Raw genomic sequence first — 18,573 nt, 5'->3', positions numbered from 1 at the left:
AAACCAGAAATGCGCCGTTTTTTGAAGCAATAGCGTCAAAAAGCGGCGAAAACACAGCAAAATGTGCTAAGGAGAGCCAAAACGGATCCCAGATGCTTGCACAGACCCCAGGAAGATGACAACAGACCAGGAACCAGCCAGGAGGACCCACACAAGACCCAGGACAGGGGGAAGAAGAAAATAAAGTGTTGCTTTAGTGCAGAGGAGCAGGAAATTCTGGTGAAAGAGGTGAAAGAACACCAGCACCAACTGTTTGTCACCTCAAAGTTGCCAATTAGTGGGAGAGAGGCAATATGGCAACAAATTGTTGACAAGATCAACAGTGTGGCAGAAGTACTGAGAAACGCTGGCATGACTGCAAGCGTGGGACCAAGGAAAAGATGGCCAGGAACATGAAGGCAGCATTGCACACTGGAGGTGGGAGTCCAGCACCGCAGGAGGCCCTGGACCACATGGAGGAGATGGTGGCAGCCGTCATCCCTGAGGAGATTCAAGGACAGGCCAGCGCAGACTACCAGGAGACAACACAGATGCAGGGTAAGTCGCATGGGGAACTAAAATGCCTAATTGTTAACTGCAACCGGGGGGGACACACACCCACTACACAATGCATGGAAGTCATGATCTTCAGGGAGTGGCATGGTTAAAGGAGCACGGTACGGGGGCATGGCCTGTTCAGAGGAAACCTGGGGAACAGTACTTCACCAACAATCTTTGCATGGGGGTATACTGCCATGCCAAGGATGTTGGAAAGGTAAAGCCAGGCCAGGAGGGCAGGGTACAACATAAAACTGGTATGCCCATCACACGTAAGCCAGTATTCTCCCTACATGAACTAGGGCCCAATTAATAACCTCTGGCCATATCTGCAAGTGGAATTTAACATTGACAACAGTTGCCATTACCACCTCTGCTGTGTGTGCAGGTCAAGTAGCTAATGGCAGTAACGTCCTCATGGATCAAACACACCAAAATTAGAGGGTTCAGGATGACAATGTTATTAATCTCCTGAAATCAATACAAATGTTCCAATCCTGTCAAATGTGATTGTCCATAGTTGCTACAAACATCAGCCATTGTCTTAAACATTAGGAGGTACACAGCACTAATGTCATACCCATGCTGCACATGTCACGGTCCACCCTGTGCCTTGGTCACAATGCAACATCCCAAATGTCATACTGCTCAGACAACAGCATTGAGGAGGAGGAGGACATATGTAACTGGTTACAGAAATACACCCGCACAGTCAGAGGAGGAAATGGAACACTGCTAGGACCATTAGTGCAATCCAATGTAGCACACGTTTCCCAACATCAGCAGTACACATTACCAATGCTGACATCTGTATCGTGCCATACCAATCCTATACATAGTATATGCTAGATCTCAGCAACATATAGGTGGATGTGAAATATCAGAGACTGGTGCTGTTCCCGAATGTTAAGTGTGGTGCTAGTGCCACCAGAACATCCACAGCCAGTGAAAGGCCTCACCATGAGAATGAAAGTAGATGGAGGGTTGTGTAGGACAAGAAGGTGGCAATTCACAATTTGGCCAGAACCAACACCTAGAGGTTGTGATGCTGACAAGTCCACAAACTGACCACAATACATGTGACATGCAGGTGGGGCATAGTCCTGGGAGAATGCTATTATGAAATACAGGAACCAAGATCACAATGTGAAGATAATAGGAAGGCAGGCACGTCACATTACAAATCTCACAACACAGACACACTAATTATACCATATTTCATTGCAGAGGACGATGGCTCTCCTGCGGATATGCCCGTCCAGGACTACCCTGATGACATGGATGACGAGCTGACAAACATCAGCCAGCAGACCTTCCAAGATGTCCTTGGAACCCACCAGACCCCACCTTCAGTCACAGGGAGGAGCACAGAACTAGAAGCCATCACAGAGGAACCACCCACCACCCCAGCTCCAACACAGCTAAAGACTCTGACAACACTGGCACCTGCTTTGAGAGAACTGTAGTTGGAGTACAGCAGGAGTTGGTGTGGTTCTAAAAATTCTGGACCCATGTAATTTACTTTGCCACAGCAGTACGATTTTAGTATCAAAAGACCGATAATGACTAGTACACTAAGCATGAGCATTTTCGCTCAATTCCAGCAGCGTTTTCACCTCGAAATCGCCATTTTCGTCCTGCACTCGTGGCTCCCATTTTATACACAGCAGCCATTTTTTAAAGTTGCCCTCACATAGGCTTATAATACTGTCAGATTTGATTCCAAGGACACGTACACCTTGATTGACTTCTCTCTGGCCTGGGCAAGCTGGAACCATTGCCTCAGGCCAAACCTGTTTGGTCAGTCCCTCTCCCAGTGGCCGAATCAGATAGCATCAAGGCACACCATGCCATAAAACCCTTATTATGGCTCACACACCCTGCCTAATCTTGCTCACACCTGCACCTGCTCTTTTCTTCTTCTTACTTTACGAGGGGGAGGTGCCTGTTTTTATTGGGGGTCCACACTTATCTGATGTAAAATACTAGGCCTTGCCGGGTAATTTATTATGGGTTGGATGACATGAAATATAAGGTTTCATCATGACACTGTTTTTTCCTTTGTAGTAAAAACATGTGAATGACCAACCAAAATGTCAAGAATGTTTGCCTGAAGCTTAAAAAACTGTATATAAGGAAACCTGACTTTGCATTGAAACACAGTCTCCTGAGAACATACAAATCGTGCTGTTGTACTTCTAGGACACTTGTCAATTGGTTGCAGCCAATAAATTCGATCTTTGACTTCACCTAGAAGACTCTGAGTTTCTGTAGTCTGAATCAGGAAAGTACCCGAGGTCTTTGGGTGTACCCTGGCACCGCTGGGTTACCGGATCAGTACCGGTTCTGAAAAACCCAGTACCTCATTGGCCAAGGAGGTGTGGGTGGGGATGCAAAATATGACAGCCAGCCTAGAGGGGGTGCATTTCTGCATGATGTCAACTGAAGAACAGGCAGCAGACATGCAAGGGTGAACAACAATCTTGCAGGAACTTGAGAAAAGGATGAAGGAAATCAGCACAGCTGTAATAGAGTTGGCCCAACACCTACAACAACCAACCTGTCAACGCGTGCACAAATGCAATATTGAACCTTCAGGGCTGACCTGGCTGACTACCACAGTGATGTGGCTGCTATTCTTAAGAACCAGCAGCTCCTCCTTGCTGCAGCACTGCCCTTAATAGCCCCACAGTTGGCAGCTACCGGGATGTCTGACTCCACATCTTCAAACACTGAGGTGTGTGTTGCCCCTTCACAACCACCACCACCAAGGGCAGAGGAGACAATACACACATCAGAAGATGAAGACGTGGAACAGATCACCTTCACCTGTAAGAGTACCTGGTAGCACTAGTCCCTGCTACATGTTATGTTATGTTATGTTATTTTTATTTGTACCGCGCACAGCTGCCCCAGCAAAGGGGCGTCCCGGCGCTTTGAGAAGGTAAACACAACACAGCACTAAAAGCGGGCAAAAGAAGACAAAACACAACAGATAAGCTTAAACAAATAAAAAGGTCTTAATAGCCCGCCTAAACTGAAGGAGCTCATCAATGGCCCGGATTTGTGGAGGAAGAGAATTCCACCAACTCGCTGCCAGGACTCGAAAGGAGCGGCCCCCAATTCTGCTCAGCTTAAAGCGCGGAACCACTGCTAAGTTCTGGCCTAACGATCTAAGAGTGCGAGAGGGAACATAAGGAATCAGCAATTTCTCCATGATTTGCGGGGAAGTACCCTTTAAGATTTTAAATGCAAAACAGAGAACCTTAAATCTAATCCTCTGCTGCAAAGGGAGCCAGTGGAGAGAGCGCAGAGTATTGGACACCGAACATCGCCTGGGGAGACCAGACACCAGTCGGGCCGCAGCGTTTTGAACCCGCTGGAGCCGCCGAAATTCTGACTGGTTTATCCCCGCCAGTAGGGAGTTGGCATAGTCCAACCTAGACAGCACTGATGCTTGAACCACCAGCTGTCTTGTAGGTGCATCAAAGAATTTGAGGATAGGTCGAAGTCCTCTGATGATGCCATAGCAAGAAGCCGCCACCTTCTTGGTATGACAGATGAAACTCAGAGAAGAATCAAACCATACCCCCAAGTTTTTTATCTCTGCCGCTGGGAGGGGAGTCACACCCAACTCCGAAGGCCACCATTTATCATCCCACAAAACCACCTGTTTACCAACCACCATAATCTCCGTCTTTTTGGTGTTTAACTGGAGACAGTTGGATTTCATCCAGTTAGCCACTTCCCACAGACCATCACAAAACCTGGGAGCCTCCAGGTCTGAGTCCCCACTCAGTGTGACCGCCAGCTGCGTATCATCTGCGTAGGATACCATGGTTAGGCCCCACCGCTTGACGACCGCAGCCAACGGTCTCACATACAGATTGAAAAGGGTGGGACTCAGTGAAGACCCCTGTGGGACTCCCTGGTCTAACGGGTAGAGTGACGACTTACCGGGCGGGATCGCCACCTGGAATGACCTATCCATAAGGAAGGAACGAAACCAGTGCAAGGCGGAGCCAGAAACGCCCACCTCCTCAAGACACCGAATCAGAATTCCGTGCGAGACCGTGTCGAAGGCGGCACTAAGATCTAATAACAACAGTGCCGCCGTCCGACCGGAATCCATCACGGAGCGCAGATGCTCGACCATCGAGAGGAGGGCCGTCTCCGTACTATGACCCGCGCGGAACCCGTTCTGGGTAGGATCAAGAATGTTAAACCTACCAAGGTGGTCTGTAAGAGTGGCATTCACATGGGCCTCTGCTATTTTCGTGGCCCAAGGAAGAAGGGAGATAGGGCGGTAGCTTTCAGGTTTAAGGGGGTCAAGGGTCGCCTTCTTCAGAATTGGCGTAACTACTGCCTGCTTCCATCTAACGGGAACCACTCCAGAAGAAAGAGACAGGTTGATCAAGGACAGTACCGGGGAGCGGCAAACCGGTGCCAGAGTTGGGCCGGTTTCAACGGGTCAGCCGGAGAGCCAGACTTAATTTTGGCGCTGAGATAGTCAAACATCTCCAGAGATAAGGGGGGTAAGATGGAAAGACATTCCCCCTCACCTAAGGTGCGACCAACCTGCTCTAGCATCAGGGAACCCGTTGGGAAAGTGCGATAGATGGCTTGCACTTTTTCATGAAAGAAAGAGGCCAAACCCTCACAATGTGAATCCGAGCATATTTCCCCTGCAATTACTCTCTTCGCCATCAGGTCCTTTAATACTTTAAAAATAAGTTTTGATGGATTGGTAGAATTCTGAAACTGTTGAGCATAAAAGGAGGCACGAGTTTGACACACTGCCCTGTGATAAATCTTGATTTTAGCAAGATAACATATTTTCAGATCAGAGTCATATGACTTCCTCCATAATCTTTCGGCCTGTCTACAGACCCTCTTAAGAGATGCCAAGGAAGTGTCATACCAAGGGCTCGGCTCCTTCCGGTGACACTTAGACCAACACATAGGAATCAGAGAATCAAGGGCACCAGAAATCCACTCACAGAAGGAGTCGTATCCACAATCGACCTCGGTGAGCGGACCTAAAGGAGCCTTCTCGAGCTGATGATAAAAATCCTCCAGACTTAATTTTTTTCCAGTGTCGTTTAAGAACAAATCTATCCTGAGATACAAAAGGAGAGTCAGACAGAGAGCATGCCATTTTCACCATCATGTGGTCTGTCCAGACCAACTGAGAGGAACCAAGAACTCTGAGACCTTCTAAATTTGTGAAGAACGGGTCAAGAATATGACCACCTTTATGTGTGGGGAAGGTAATCATCTGCGAGAGCTGTAAAGCCTCAAGATCCGCCAAAAAACTCCTAATAGTAGGTAAGGAAGGACAGTCCAAATGGAGATTAAGATCTCCCACAACATTAAAATTTGCGCATCCTAGTGCCTCTATGCTAATATACTCAGGAAGAGTAGCCCTAAAAACAGAATCACAGCCCGGAGGCCGGTAAATTAATAACCCAGAGAAGGTAAACTGATGACTAAACGCTATTTTAAATAGGGCACCCTCACACCCCAAAAGTTCAGCGGCTTTCCACTGACAGGGATAACACCGTTTGGTGACCATCGCAATACCTCCACCTCTAGTCGTACGATTTAAAGTAAAAATAGCATATTCTGGGGGAAAAGCTAAGTTAGTTATCGAGGAGTCAGAGTCCTGGAGCCACGTTTCCGTCAGAAAAAGCACATCCGGCGAACCATCAGCAAGAAGGTCGTAAATCTCCTGATAGTGCTTTACCACAGATCTGACGTTTAAGCTCCAGATACTCAAGTCCCGTTGTCCTATCCTCTTTACAGCAGGCCCTAAGGAGCGTATAAGGGAGGGGGGTTCCAATGACCATACACCGCACCTACAGTGATATGGGCCACACAACGGGCCTACAGGCGAACACTCGCAACGTGTACATTGACCCCGAAGGGCCAGTAAATCGGACCTACTATAGGTTCTCAAACGAACAGTCATGATTACCAGGTCCAGAGTTCTGCCATGAGCCGCGCTTCCTTAGCGCAGACGGGCGCAGACGGGCAGGACTCTGGCACGACTCCGGCACAGCGAAGGCATGCCCGCTGCGCGTATCTGCTGCGCGTTGGGGGGAGCTTTAAATAGGCGTCCCTCCACTCAGCCGGAGCGCTAGACCGCTCGTCAGCAACCCTACCCAGAGTGATCACCACTCCAAGATGGCGCCCAAAGTGACCACCACTCCAAGATGGCGCCCAAAGTGACCACCACTCCAAGATGGCGCCCAAAGTGACCACCACTCCAAGATGGCGCCCAAAATCAATACCCCAGAGACCGGACCCGCCAAACAGCGGTGGGAGAACCGATTAGAGTGCAGGTAAGGGGGTTACAATAAGTCCTATAAAATCAGGGCAATAAACAACTAAAAAAGAACACAAATAGTTATAAAGGTAGCTTTTAAAATAATATCGCAGTATAGAGGCGCATAACGCGATGCAAAGCGCGAGTACCTTCTCGGCCTACATGGCCACCTATTGCCAAGGTCTTGTGCTTTGTAACATGCCAGTCTTGCAACAACTGTCCTCAAGCACTGTTCTTCAGCCCACTGTTTATCTTGTCACCCTGCCCTGTGATTGTCTCTCACTAACTCATTGGCAAATCCTGTCCCTCTGCACTGTCTGACCCTTCACCCCAGCATGTCCAACGACATTTCCTTTTGCACTTGTGTAGGATCACAATGGAAGATGTAACACTAATGGACTCACAATCAAGGACAATGTACATATAGCACTACAGTACTTTCAAATAAATAGCACTTACACAACAACTTTGTCTCTGTGTAATGTGACACATCAACCGTGAGGTAGATCAGTGATGTTTACCTCAGGTCAATGATTATTGATTGTCAATACACCTGACCTGAACGAATGTTGTCTGATAACTATACACAGTGGTCTGGATTGTACCATCATCTGCCCTTCCTGAGGGTTATTGGAGAGGAAAATAGAAACTATGCACCATAATGCTGTGTTGGACAGAATAACACTTACTCAAGGGATGCCTAAGCCAAAAATATTGCCTTCCAATTTTTCTTCAAGCCAAAACTTACGTATGTGACATTTGACCCAAATTTTACCTAACACACACCATACTGCATGAATGGATGTGTATGAGTTTACATTCAAAGATATCACCGGGCTGAACAGTGTAACAAATGATAGGTGTGAGTTATGTGTATCATACTACATGAGAGCATACTACCACTCACCTTAAAAGTATTCGCTTGGAAATCAGGCTGCAGGAAGACTGAACATAGTGTTTCAATACCAAATTTGGTAGCAAAGTATGTGACATTAAAAACATACTTCAAAAATTAACCACACTTTGGGATCCATAGTAACCGTGAGTGGTGGGTGCAATGGATGGCAGAATCTTAGCAAATTAGCTTTGGTGTAGCTGCCAATGTAACAGCTCAGTTGGGATTTGGTTGCAGCATGGGACACAAAAGCTAATACAAAAGAGACACTGTTCACTCTTGCCAAGGCCCTGATCTCCAAGCATTTGACACATACTGTAAAGGGTTACCTAAATATTTATTAAACAGTAAAAACAGAAGCTGAAACCAGGGGAAACACCTTACCTAACCTGACTTATTCTAACTACACATTACCCACAACTGGCCCTAACTAACCTAAGCTAAACTTACTTATCACATTTAACTAAACGATCTAAACATCAACCCCCCTTATAAGACGGGACACATGGAGGACAACATTTACTAACCTAAACACATAGGCGGTCATTCTGACCGCGGCGGTCGCCGCCCGCCAATCGGTTCCCGCCGAAAGACCGCACCGCGGTCAAAAGACCGCGGCGGTCATTCCGGCTTTTCCGCAGGGCCGGCGGGCGACCGCCAGAAGAACGCCGGCCGGCCCGGCGGGAAAGCCCCTTCAACAATGAAGAGGGCTCGGAATGGAGCCGGCGGAGTTGAAGGGGTGCGACGGGTGCAGTGGCACCCGTCGCGATTTTCACTGTCTGCTAAGCATACAGTGAAAATCTTTGTGGGGCCCTGTTAGGGGGCTCCTGCACTGCCAATGCCAGTGGCATGGGCAGTGCAGGCGCCCCCAGGGGCCCCACGGCACCCGTTCCCACCATCCAGAAACAGGCTGGCGGTAAGGGGGTTGGAATCTCCATGGCGGTGCTGCAAGCAGCGCCGCCATGGCGGGTTCCGTGGGCCAGCGGGAAACTGGCGGGAAACCGCCGGCTCCCCTTTTCCGACCGCGGCTTTACCGCCGCGGTCAGAATCGCCAAGGAAGCACCGCCAGCCTGTTGGCGGTGCTTCCGCCGCACTCCGCCATGGCGGTCATGGACCGCCAAGGTCAGAATGACCGCCATACTGTCTTACACTAAACAAATATATATATTTTTTGTATTTTTTATATATTTTTTTGAAAAACACCAAAACCCTAACATCATCCCCCTCCCACCTACCCACCCACACAATAGAAAGCAGATATTAAAAGTATCATACCCCCATCCCCACCCACTACTAATAACTAAACTAACAGCCTACACTAACCTAACACTAAACCTCCTAAACAAACTAATTAAAAGAACCAGGAAAGAGGAGGGAATCATGAGTGAGGGTATATTGTCTACAAGTTTGCCCTCACCAGGATCTTTTTTATGGCACGCACCCTCCGTTTTACTTGTGCCACCTCCTGCTGCAGCCTCGTCATTTTCCGCAACATACGGTCCAAGTTCACGTTGCATCTGTTGAAAAGCTGCTGGGTCTATGACTGCAGCAGGGGCGGTCTGGGTGCCAGTGGAGGAAGTATGTGCCCTTGCTGATGCCATGTCTGTAGTAGGAGGTGCAGGTGGTGCTGTGACAGGTCCTGCATTAGTGGAGGTTGACGGTCCTGCAAAGGTGCCTGCTAAGGTTGGTGCCACCTGGGTGGTAGTGATGGTGCTGGTGGTGGTGGCTGTGGTGGACACATAAGGCCCCCCTTGGGCAAATGCCCTCCACACTCTGGAGGCTCTTTCATGGTGATAACGCCTTGCCATGTTGCGGAACCCTGACACCACATCCAGAATGTGGCGGTAATGCTCTGAAACTCCTGAATCTGGATGGGATTCATATTGGCAGCTGTTAAAACAAATTGAAAACCAAACATTAGGTACTTCATTGTGTGATATGGCTCCAGAAGTAAATCAGACAATACATATAATGTACCAGAAACTGGCCATATCATCATAGAGATCACTGATTGTCCCTGAGGAAGTACACACCAATATAGCCTACACATGTCCTATCAAACAGCACAGCAATACTCTAAAAGATGGGTAACAACTTGAATGACTTATACATCATTGTTCAGCCGTTTGTCAGGTAAAAAAATGCTGCAAGTCCTCCACCACTGACAGGCCAACAAATGACTATATTCTTGATGATAATCAAGGGCCACAAGATCTGCGAGTTGTAAATGGAATTGCCAGGATAGAATGCAGTTGCTAATCATGAGTGAGTATCCTAGGTTTGGACAAGTGACTTACAGATTTACATGTCTGTGTACTAAACTTGGATCATCAGTCCTAGGTACACTTTTCACAACCCTACGCCTGTGCCTGAGAGGGGACAGGCAACAAATACTTTCAAACAACAAGAACACCCAGGAAGCACTGGACAACTGTACATGGGTTTGGGCAGCCCACCACAGGTAAGGAGGAAATCCAACTAGGATACACCCAATCCTTGGACCATCTCATCCACACTTATGTTTGGAAATGCAGACCATTGTCAACATCATTTCCTATCAGGAACACATGACTTACAACAAGCAGATAGATAAAAGCACACATCTGTCCATGAGCTGCAGGCACACCTAGACCATTGTACTCAAGTGCCTCATACTCGTAGCACAACATGTGGAGCTACATGCTGCTAGAAAGTCAAACATACAGTCAAACATGTTCATTAGTGAATAGGGAAGCTGAAGTCTGTGGGTAAGACTTTGGCATCCCTATTCTGTGAGAATCAGGGTCTGACTTGCTGACAAAATCACAAATATGGTCCTCTGCTACAATTTCGGATTTTAAGTTTTATCCACAAAACTCATCCCTATTCACAGGGCCGTGCTTACAGGACTGATCTACAATCCCAAATTATGACAATACGCTAACGATTGGCCAACTCAAAGATGGGGAGAAAATGATACTCCACTCAAGGAACATATCCGATTATTGACCAGCGCATCACACCTTGCTATGTTTCCAAGACACAGGAGTCAATCACACATCATCAGCAAACACAACACAGAACAGAAATATCAACACTTACTGGAGATGTCTGGGTCTGCAAATCGAGCCACCTCTCCGATAGTGTAGGGGGCAGTTCCACCTGTAAGGCATGAAGGGAGAAATGTGCTCAATGTCTGTGCACTGTACAACACTTCCAAATACAAATACTATGTGTAATATTAATTCGGAAAGTCAAGCTTCTCAGACATGATGATACTGCATCCAACATACCACTGCAAACATGTACAGACCCGGGGACTCCAGTGAGTGATACACACATATTTGCACACATGCAGTGGCCCTAACTATCATGTGGTGGCAAACATGCTCCATCATTAGTTAGCAGACTAATTCATGGAGTGTATTCCTCTCATCATGTGTATTCATGAGAGACATGCAAAGCAACTTTCCTGGAGGACTGCAATACCAGTCACCCAGCTATTGTGACTAAGACCAATTCAAAACACACAGGTACAATGTATAGAGAGCCAGGGACAGTTGTTACCCCTAAATTTGTATCATTTTTTTCATTTTATGTGCCACAGCTATGGTAAGTTGCACCAACCACAGAGATATGAACCCATGTGCATAACTTTTGGCATTTATCCGTAATTTAATTGTGGCACTACAAAGTCCTAATGTCAGTCTAAGATGTTACCTGAGGTCAGCTATAACTTGTAACGTATGTGTCAGAATCCAGTTCAGACATGTATCCGAAAACATTGAGGAACACAATATTTCTTGTAAAAATCTGGATTTAAAACATGTGTTTCCTGATACACTCACAGACCATGCATGAAACATATGTTAGAGCCACATTTGCGTCAACAATTGACCTGAAGGCAGCACTAATTTACAGACTCATGTTGTGTTTTGTAAGTTAGTCTAGCTGTTGCTTCAACAAATGACGGTAATGTGTAAGAATTATTGTATATCTCCCATGCAACTGTGGCCCATTTTTATACTTTTTGAGCACCGCTTTGTGCCGCTTTTTTACGCAAACGCAGCGCTAACTTACAAAATACAATTGTATTTTGTAAGTTTGTGCCACTTTTGCTTAAAGAAATTATGCAAATGCGGTGATAATAAAATAGAAATATGGGCCTGTATGTTTAACTTGCATTCCACATGTTCAAAAACATTGCCTGCAGCATATGAACAAATCAGCTACTGTCACTACAGAGCATTTACATGTGCACATTACTCTGATTTGTACTCACCAACAGGGCCACCAATCACAATCCCCAGGTGGTCCAGCAGGTCTTGCTCCTGGGCAACTAGATCAGCCCAACGGTTTTTCAGCTGGTGGTCGTTGCGCAGTGTGTTGTAGATTCGCTGTAGATGGTACAGGACCTTTGCCCCCGGAGCCTCCTTGCCTCTGTGTGATATCCCTGTAACATATGGCCACCTGCTTCAATCATTAATGGTAGGAAGTGGCACACCAGCCAAATAAAGCCACCCAGCTCCTCCTCTGCCATCCTGCCAAGACGAGGCCTACCCAATATGCTTGCACCAAAAAAGGGAATAAAGCGGTACAGAGGAGAATGGAGGGAAAGTAGGAAAGAGAACACAGCCCAACTATCCCCAAACTAACACAACCCGCAACAGACTCCCAACAGTACAGAGACAAATTTAGACACCAGAAATGACCAAAAAGACAATAACACAGGATACCACAGACACTTAGGAAACACAAAAAGACAATTTAAAGAGCACACTGGAGACAAATTCACAAAATGCACAGACAGACAAGTCAAACCACAGCCACACAGTCAGGAAATATCACAGACTGCAAAGTGAAAGTGAAAGTACACCCACTGTACCAATTCTGTAAACAGGATATCCTATTACATTACTTCCTGCCTCAAATGTGCGTTTCTAATCGTATGCGTCAAAATATTATAACGCTTACAGTCTGTGCGTCATTTTTTTTTTTTATGCACATGCTTAGAAATATCCCGCATCCATATTTTTTAATATGTTTCATACTTAACCAATTTCAGGGGGTACAGTGTGGGAATTACCGCTCAGGGCCAATGGATGTTTCATGGCAATGCAGGATGGAGTGCTGGGGAGTGCTGGGACCTGGGCTAGCCTGTGCACAAAGGAAGTCTTGCAAAAGTGCACAGAAGCCCGAGCAGCTGCAGTTCACGCAGTACACAGGATTACTGTCTGGCGTGGGGAGGCAAGGACTTACCTCCACCAAATTTGGACAGAAGGGCCACTGGACTGTCGGGGACACTTGGACCCAGCTCCTGTCTTCCAGGGACCATGCTCATCAGGATGAGAGGGGACCCAGATGACCGGTGATGCAGAAGTTTGATGCATACGTTGGCAGGGGGAAGATTCCGTCGACCCACGGGAGATTTCTTCTTGGCTTCCAGTGCAGAGTGAAGGCAGACAGCCCTCAGAGCATGCACCACCAGAAAACAGTTGAGAAAGCCGACAGGATGAGGCGCTACAATGTTGCTGGTAGTCTTCTTGCTACTTTGTTGCGGTTATGCAGGCGTCTTGGAGCAGTCAGCAGTCGATCCTTGGCAAAAGTCGAAGAGGGAAGTGCAGAGGAACTCTGGTGAGCTCTGGCATTCTTTATCTGGTGACATACCCACAGGAGAGACCCTAAATAACCCTCAGAGGAGGATTGGCTACAGAGAAAGGTAAGCACCTATCAGGAGGGGTCTCTAACGTCACCTGCTGGCACTGGCCACTCAGAGCTGTCCAGTGCACCCTCACACCTCTGCATCCAAGATGGCAGAGGTCTTGGACACACTGGAGGAGCTCTGAGTACCTCCCCTGGGAGGTGCTGGTCAGGGGAGTGGTCACTCCCCTTTCTTTTGTACAGTTTCGCACCAGAGCAAGGCTTGGAGGATCCCTGAACCAGTGTAGACTGGCTTATGCAAGGAGGGCACCATCTGTGCCCTTCAAAGCATTTCCAGAAGCCAGGAAAGGCTACTCCTCCCAGGCCCTTTACACCTATTTCCAAAGGGACAGGGTGTAACACCCTCTCTCAGAGGAAATCCTTTGTTCTGCATTCCTGGGACTGGGATGCCCAGGCCTCGGGGGGCAGAAACCTGTCTGAGGGTTGGCAGCAGCGGTAGCCGCAGAGAAAACCCCGGAAAGTTAGTTTGGTAGTTCCCGGGCTCTATGCTGGAGACGCGGGTATGCATGGAATTTTTCCCCCAATACCAGAATAGTATTGGGGTGACAATTCCATGATCCTAGACATGTTACATGGCCATGTTCGGAGTTACTATTGTGATGCTGCATATAGTTATTGACCTATATGTAGTGCACGCGTGTAATGGTGTCCCCGCACTCACAAAGTCCAGGGAAATTGCCCTGAACAATGTGGGGGCACCTTGGCTAGTGCCAGGGTGCCCACACTAAGTAACTTTGCACCTAACCATCATTAAGTGAGGGTTAGACATATAGGTGACTTATAAGGTCCTTAAGTGCAGTGTAAAATGGCTGTGAAATAACGTGGATGTTATTTCACTCAGGCTGCAGTGGTAGTCCTGTGTAAGAATTGTCTGAGCTCTCTATGTGTGGCAAAAGAAATGATGCAGCCCATAGGGATTCCCTGGAACCCCAATACCCTGGGTTCCTAGGTACCATATACTAGGGAATTATAAGGGTGTTCCAGTGTGCCAATCAGAGTTGGTAAATTAGTCACTAGCCTGCTGTGACAGTTTTAAAAGCAGAGAGAGCATAAACACTGAGGTACTAGTTAGCAGAGCCTAAGTGATACAGTTAGGCACCATACAGGGAACACATATAGGCCACAAACCTGTGAGCACTGGGGTCCTGGCTAGCAGGATCCCAGTGACACATATCAAACACACTGACAACATAGGGTTTCCACTATGAGCACTGGGCCTTGGCTAGCAGGATCCCAGTGAGACAGTAAAAACACTCTGACATATACTCACAAACAGGCCAAAAGTGGGGGTAACAAGGCTAGAAAGAGGCTACCTTCCTACAAGGTGGATCTAATGCTCAACATGGGAGGTAGCATTGTCCAGAGCAGTATCAAAATTACTGCAAATCAAATCCTCATAACCATGGGAAATACAGATTCTGAGGTACCACACTCTCACGGGGCTCCATCAAAGAGTGTAATCCAGAGATGGAGCCGGGCAATCTTCCATAAGATGAAAGATTTCTGAGATCGACCAGTTGATGGAAAGCCTGGAATATCCCCAAATCGGACAACCTCTCACACAATAGGGGCACTGTTGACTGGTAATTGAACATATAGAATAACATTATCAGCATATAGGGCCAGATGTATAAAGCCATTTAGCATTTCCTAACAGTCCGAATCGCTATTTTGGGCTGTTAAGAAATGCGAAATGGGCTCTTCAGATGTGCAAAGTTCTTTAGAGAATCGCAAATTGCGATTTCTAACCAGTAGAAATCGTAATTTGCAATCCTTTACATAGAAAATCACAAATAGGGATTACCTATTTGAGACTCCTATTCAGATATACAAAGCTTTTCCTAAATGCAAATTGGGCATTTAGGAAATGCAATTACCATTGACTCCAAGCTGATGGTAACCATGTTCAATTTAAAAAAATCACCCAAAGATGCTTTTTTCAAAGTGAAATACAGCACACACATGCCCCTAGGGAATATGTGTACTCTCCATGTGCACCACTATTTTTGGGGTGCATCGCAGGGGGGCTTTTGCCCATAGCCATCCTTGGTTTTGCATTTCAAAAGCAGTGATTTCCTAATAGGAGATTGCTATTCTGAAAATGCAAAACTGGCTCATTGTAACAAATGGCACTGAATTTGTTTGGTGGAATTGCTATTAGGAAATTGGTATTTTGTTACATATCACTTTGCATTTCGTGAATGGCAATTTCTATGGATTCACTATATAGGAAATGCAAAGTTGCATCTACATAATCTTGCCCATAAAGAACAAATCAAGGACTAATTACCGAGCAGAGTTCCCAATGTGAATGGACTTCCCGTATGAAACAGGCCAAGGGTTTGGTAGCCAAGGCAAAAATAATAGGGGACAAAGACCATCCTTGTTGCACCCCTATGCCAACCGCAAAAACTGCAAAATAAAGGCCATTAACACAGACTATAGCCCTGGGATCCATGTATGATAAGGTGATAAACAACAAGAAATATTTACCCAGACCAAGTCGGTGTAGCATTTTCCATAATAACGGATCTGTTCAATTAATCAAATGCTTTCCCTGTATCTAGCAGAATTGCAATAAACAGAAGCTGGGGATCATTCCTGTGAAAAAAATTGCCATTAGCGTGCGTAGGTTAAGAGTGTTGTGAAAACAAACCAGAATGATCTGGCAGTATCACAAACTGCATTAACGGTTGAAGCCTCTATGCAAGTATCTTAGCCAAACTTCTGTTGTCTGTGTTTAGAAGTGATAGGGGCCTGTACAAGGCTTTCCCAGTGAGGTCCTCACTGAGCTTTAGAAGGACACTTGAGATGGCATCCATTGTAGAAGGTGAATGGGTCTCCATAAGAACACCTTGTAAAATACATCAAGCTAGCGCAGGTTGAGGGCATCCACATGTGGTTTATATAAGTCAACTGTAGGCCATCTGAGCCAGGAAGATTACTACTGGGAATGTCCTTAATGGCACCTCTGATGTCTTCAATGGTTATCAGAGAGTTACGAATTTCCCTTGCATCACAATCTAGCTTTGCCAGTTCTACCTTGTCCAGATACGCCCAGAGATCAGAATGATCGCTATGAGGGCTGGAGCATAAAGGTGTGTAATATATGATTAGAAACTCTTAAAGAATGGAAGGGGGATTAGTACTAATGACTCCACCCTCCACGTGATGGTGGTGGCTAGCAAAGTGTTTGGAGGCTGATATGTGATAATTTTTTCCTAAATTGTTTGTCCTTTCAAACTTAGAACAATTTACCTGCAGGGTCCACTCTTTTTTACTGCTTCCTCAAAGACCAGGCCAGTCACTTTAGATACCAAACACAAATCTACACAAAATTCATAACTTTTTTTCTCTATTTGTTCTTCTACAGCAGTGCACTACAAAGGTCTACCTCACTAGGTTTGGGACTAGGGTGGAGTGTTATACAGAATCAGAAGGAAGAGAATGGAAGGAGAAAGTTAATGACTTCAAAGAGCAACCATGATGATGGCAAAGACTCTGAGACCTAGTACTCACTCAGCTCTGTGGGTGGGAGAGAGGTGCATTGATTTGGTAAATGCTGCTGAGTGTATGTTTTCTGCATTGCTGGCTCAAACATGAAACTCCCCTTCATGTGTTTGCTCTACCTCTGAGCCTGCTTGATGCAGTCCTAACTCCTCATGTACCTTACCTTGCTTCCTTTTGTCTTCCTCATTTACTCTATAGTGCAGTTACTGTTTTTCAATGTGCAGGCCTTCTCCTAGTCCTCTACTGCATGGCTAAAACTTGGTGAAAGCTCAGCACTCTAGCTTACCTACTGGGCAGGTTCAGCCAGGCACCCAAGAGTAATGGACATTCCAAGAAGAATGGAGATGCACCACCCAATTTGGCAATACAGTATAATTTTCCTTTTAAAAATCATAATTTTTAAAACTGGGTATGTTAACTTCAATAGTCCATAATTTATTTTTTTCAAAACTAGAAGACATAACATTTAGATATATACAATCTATGGTCTCTCTGGGGCAGAAGGACTTTTGCAATGCATTTACCTGAACTGTGCCACACTTATCCCTTCATCCTTTCCTTCAATAACAGATTGATGATGATGTGCTGTTTGGCACCCTCATGAATATTGTTGTGGTTTATTTTGTGCAGTGTTTGTCTTCCATTCATCGAGCCCAATAGCTTATTCCTCCAGGCAGTATGATGTATTGAGGTGTTGACTTAATTTTACACCATAAATGGATCACACACTTGCTGGGGTGGATGTAGTGAAAGTGACACCAGTTCACTGCATGACCTTCTATTACCTGAACAATGTTATACACCGGCCCCATTAACACCAACATTAAGGCCTTGTGTTGCGTAAACGCTTAACATTGTTCAACCACTCCTGACTCTGAGCCCACTTCTCCTGATTTCATTTCTTAGTTTAGGTTTCATTAAATACTAGTTCTCCACTGCTCAGAAGAAGTTGATATTTCTAGTTTTTATTGTTATATCAGGTCTTCGTTGTTGTGTGTCAAATACAGTCATTGTGGTAGTCTGCTCTCAGTCTTCCTAACGGTGTGATATAATATATGACCCACCAACTCTCTATTTAAGTTCAATCTATTGGACAGTGGTAGATTACCCTTTGTTTAATATTGCAGTTGGAGTTTGCAGAGGTGGGAATGACACCATGTGTCTTTCCTGTTAGTGCGCTATTCTGCTACTATTACTACCATCCCCTTAAGATATGATGCCACCTTGGGAAAACTCTGCAGTAGGAAGTTTGAGGCATCAGCCTCTGCTTCATCTATTCAGGCAAGAGAAGAACTATGTAATTAAGTGATCAATTTTTCTCTATGTTTTACTCTGTAACTTTTTCTTGCAATGTCAGATTTTTTAAAGCAATATACCGTTACGTCTGTTGGACTCTTTTGGTTGTGGGGATATATAGGACTTGTAGGTTCATCAAGAACTCTAGGTACCAAGAGCCAATAAATGACCTGCACCCTGCAGTGGGTTTTCATTCTATACCGGGTATACAGCAATTAATTTGCTGAAATATAAAGAGTAAAAAATAGCTATCAAGAAAACCTTTGTATTTCCAAAATGGGCACAAGATAAGGTGTTGAGGAGCAGT

The sequence above is a fragment of the Pleurodeles waltl genome, chromosome 5 (genome assembly GCF_031143425.1).
Source record: "Pleurodeles waltl isolate 20211129_DDA chromosome 5, aPleWal1.hap1.20221129, whole genome shotgun sequence".
Taxonomy (NCBI): Eukaryota; Metazoa; Chordata; class Amphibia; order Caudata; family Salamandridae; genus Pleurodeles; species Pleurodeles waltl.
The sequence above is the reverse complement of the archived record's forward strand: the minus strand, read 5'-3'. Positions refer to the sequence as shown.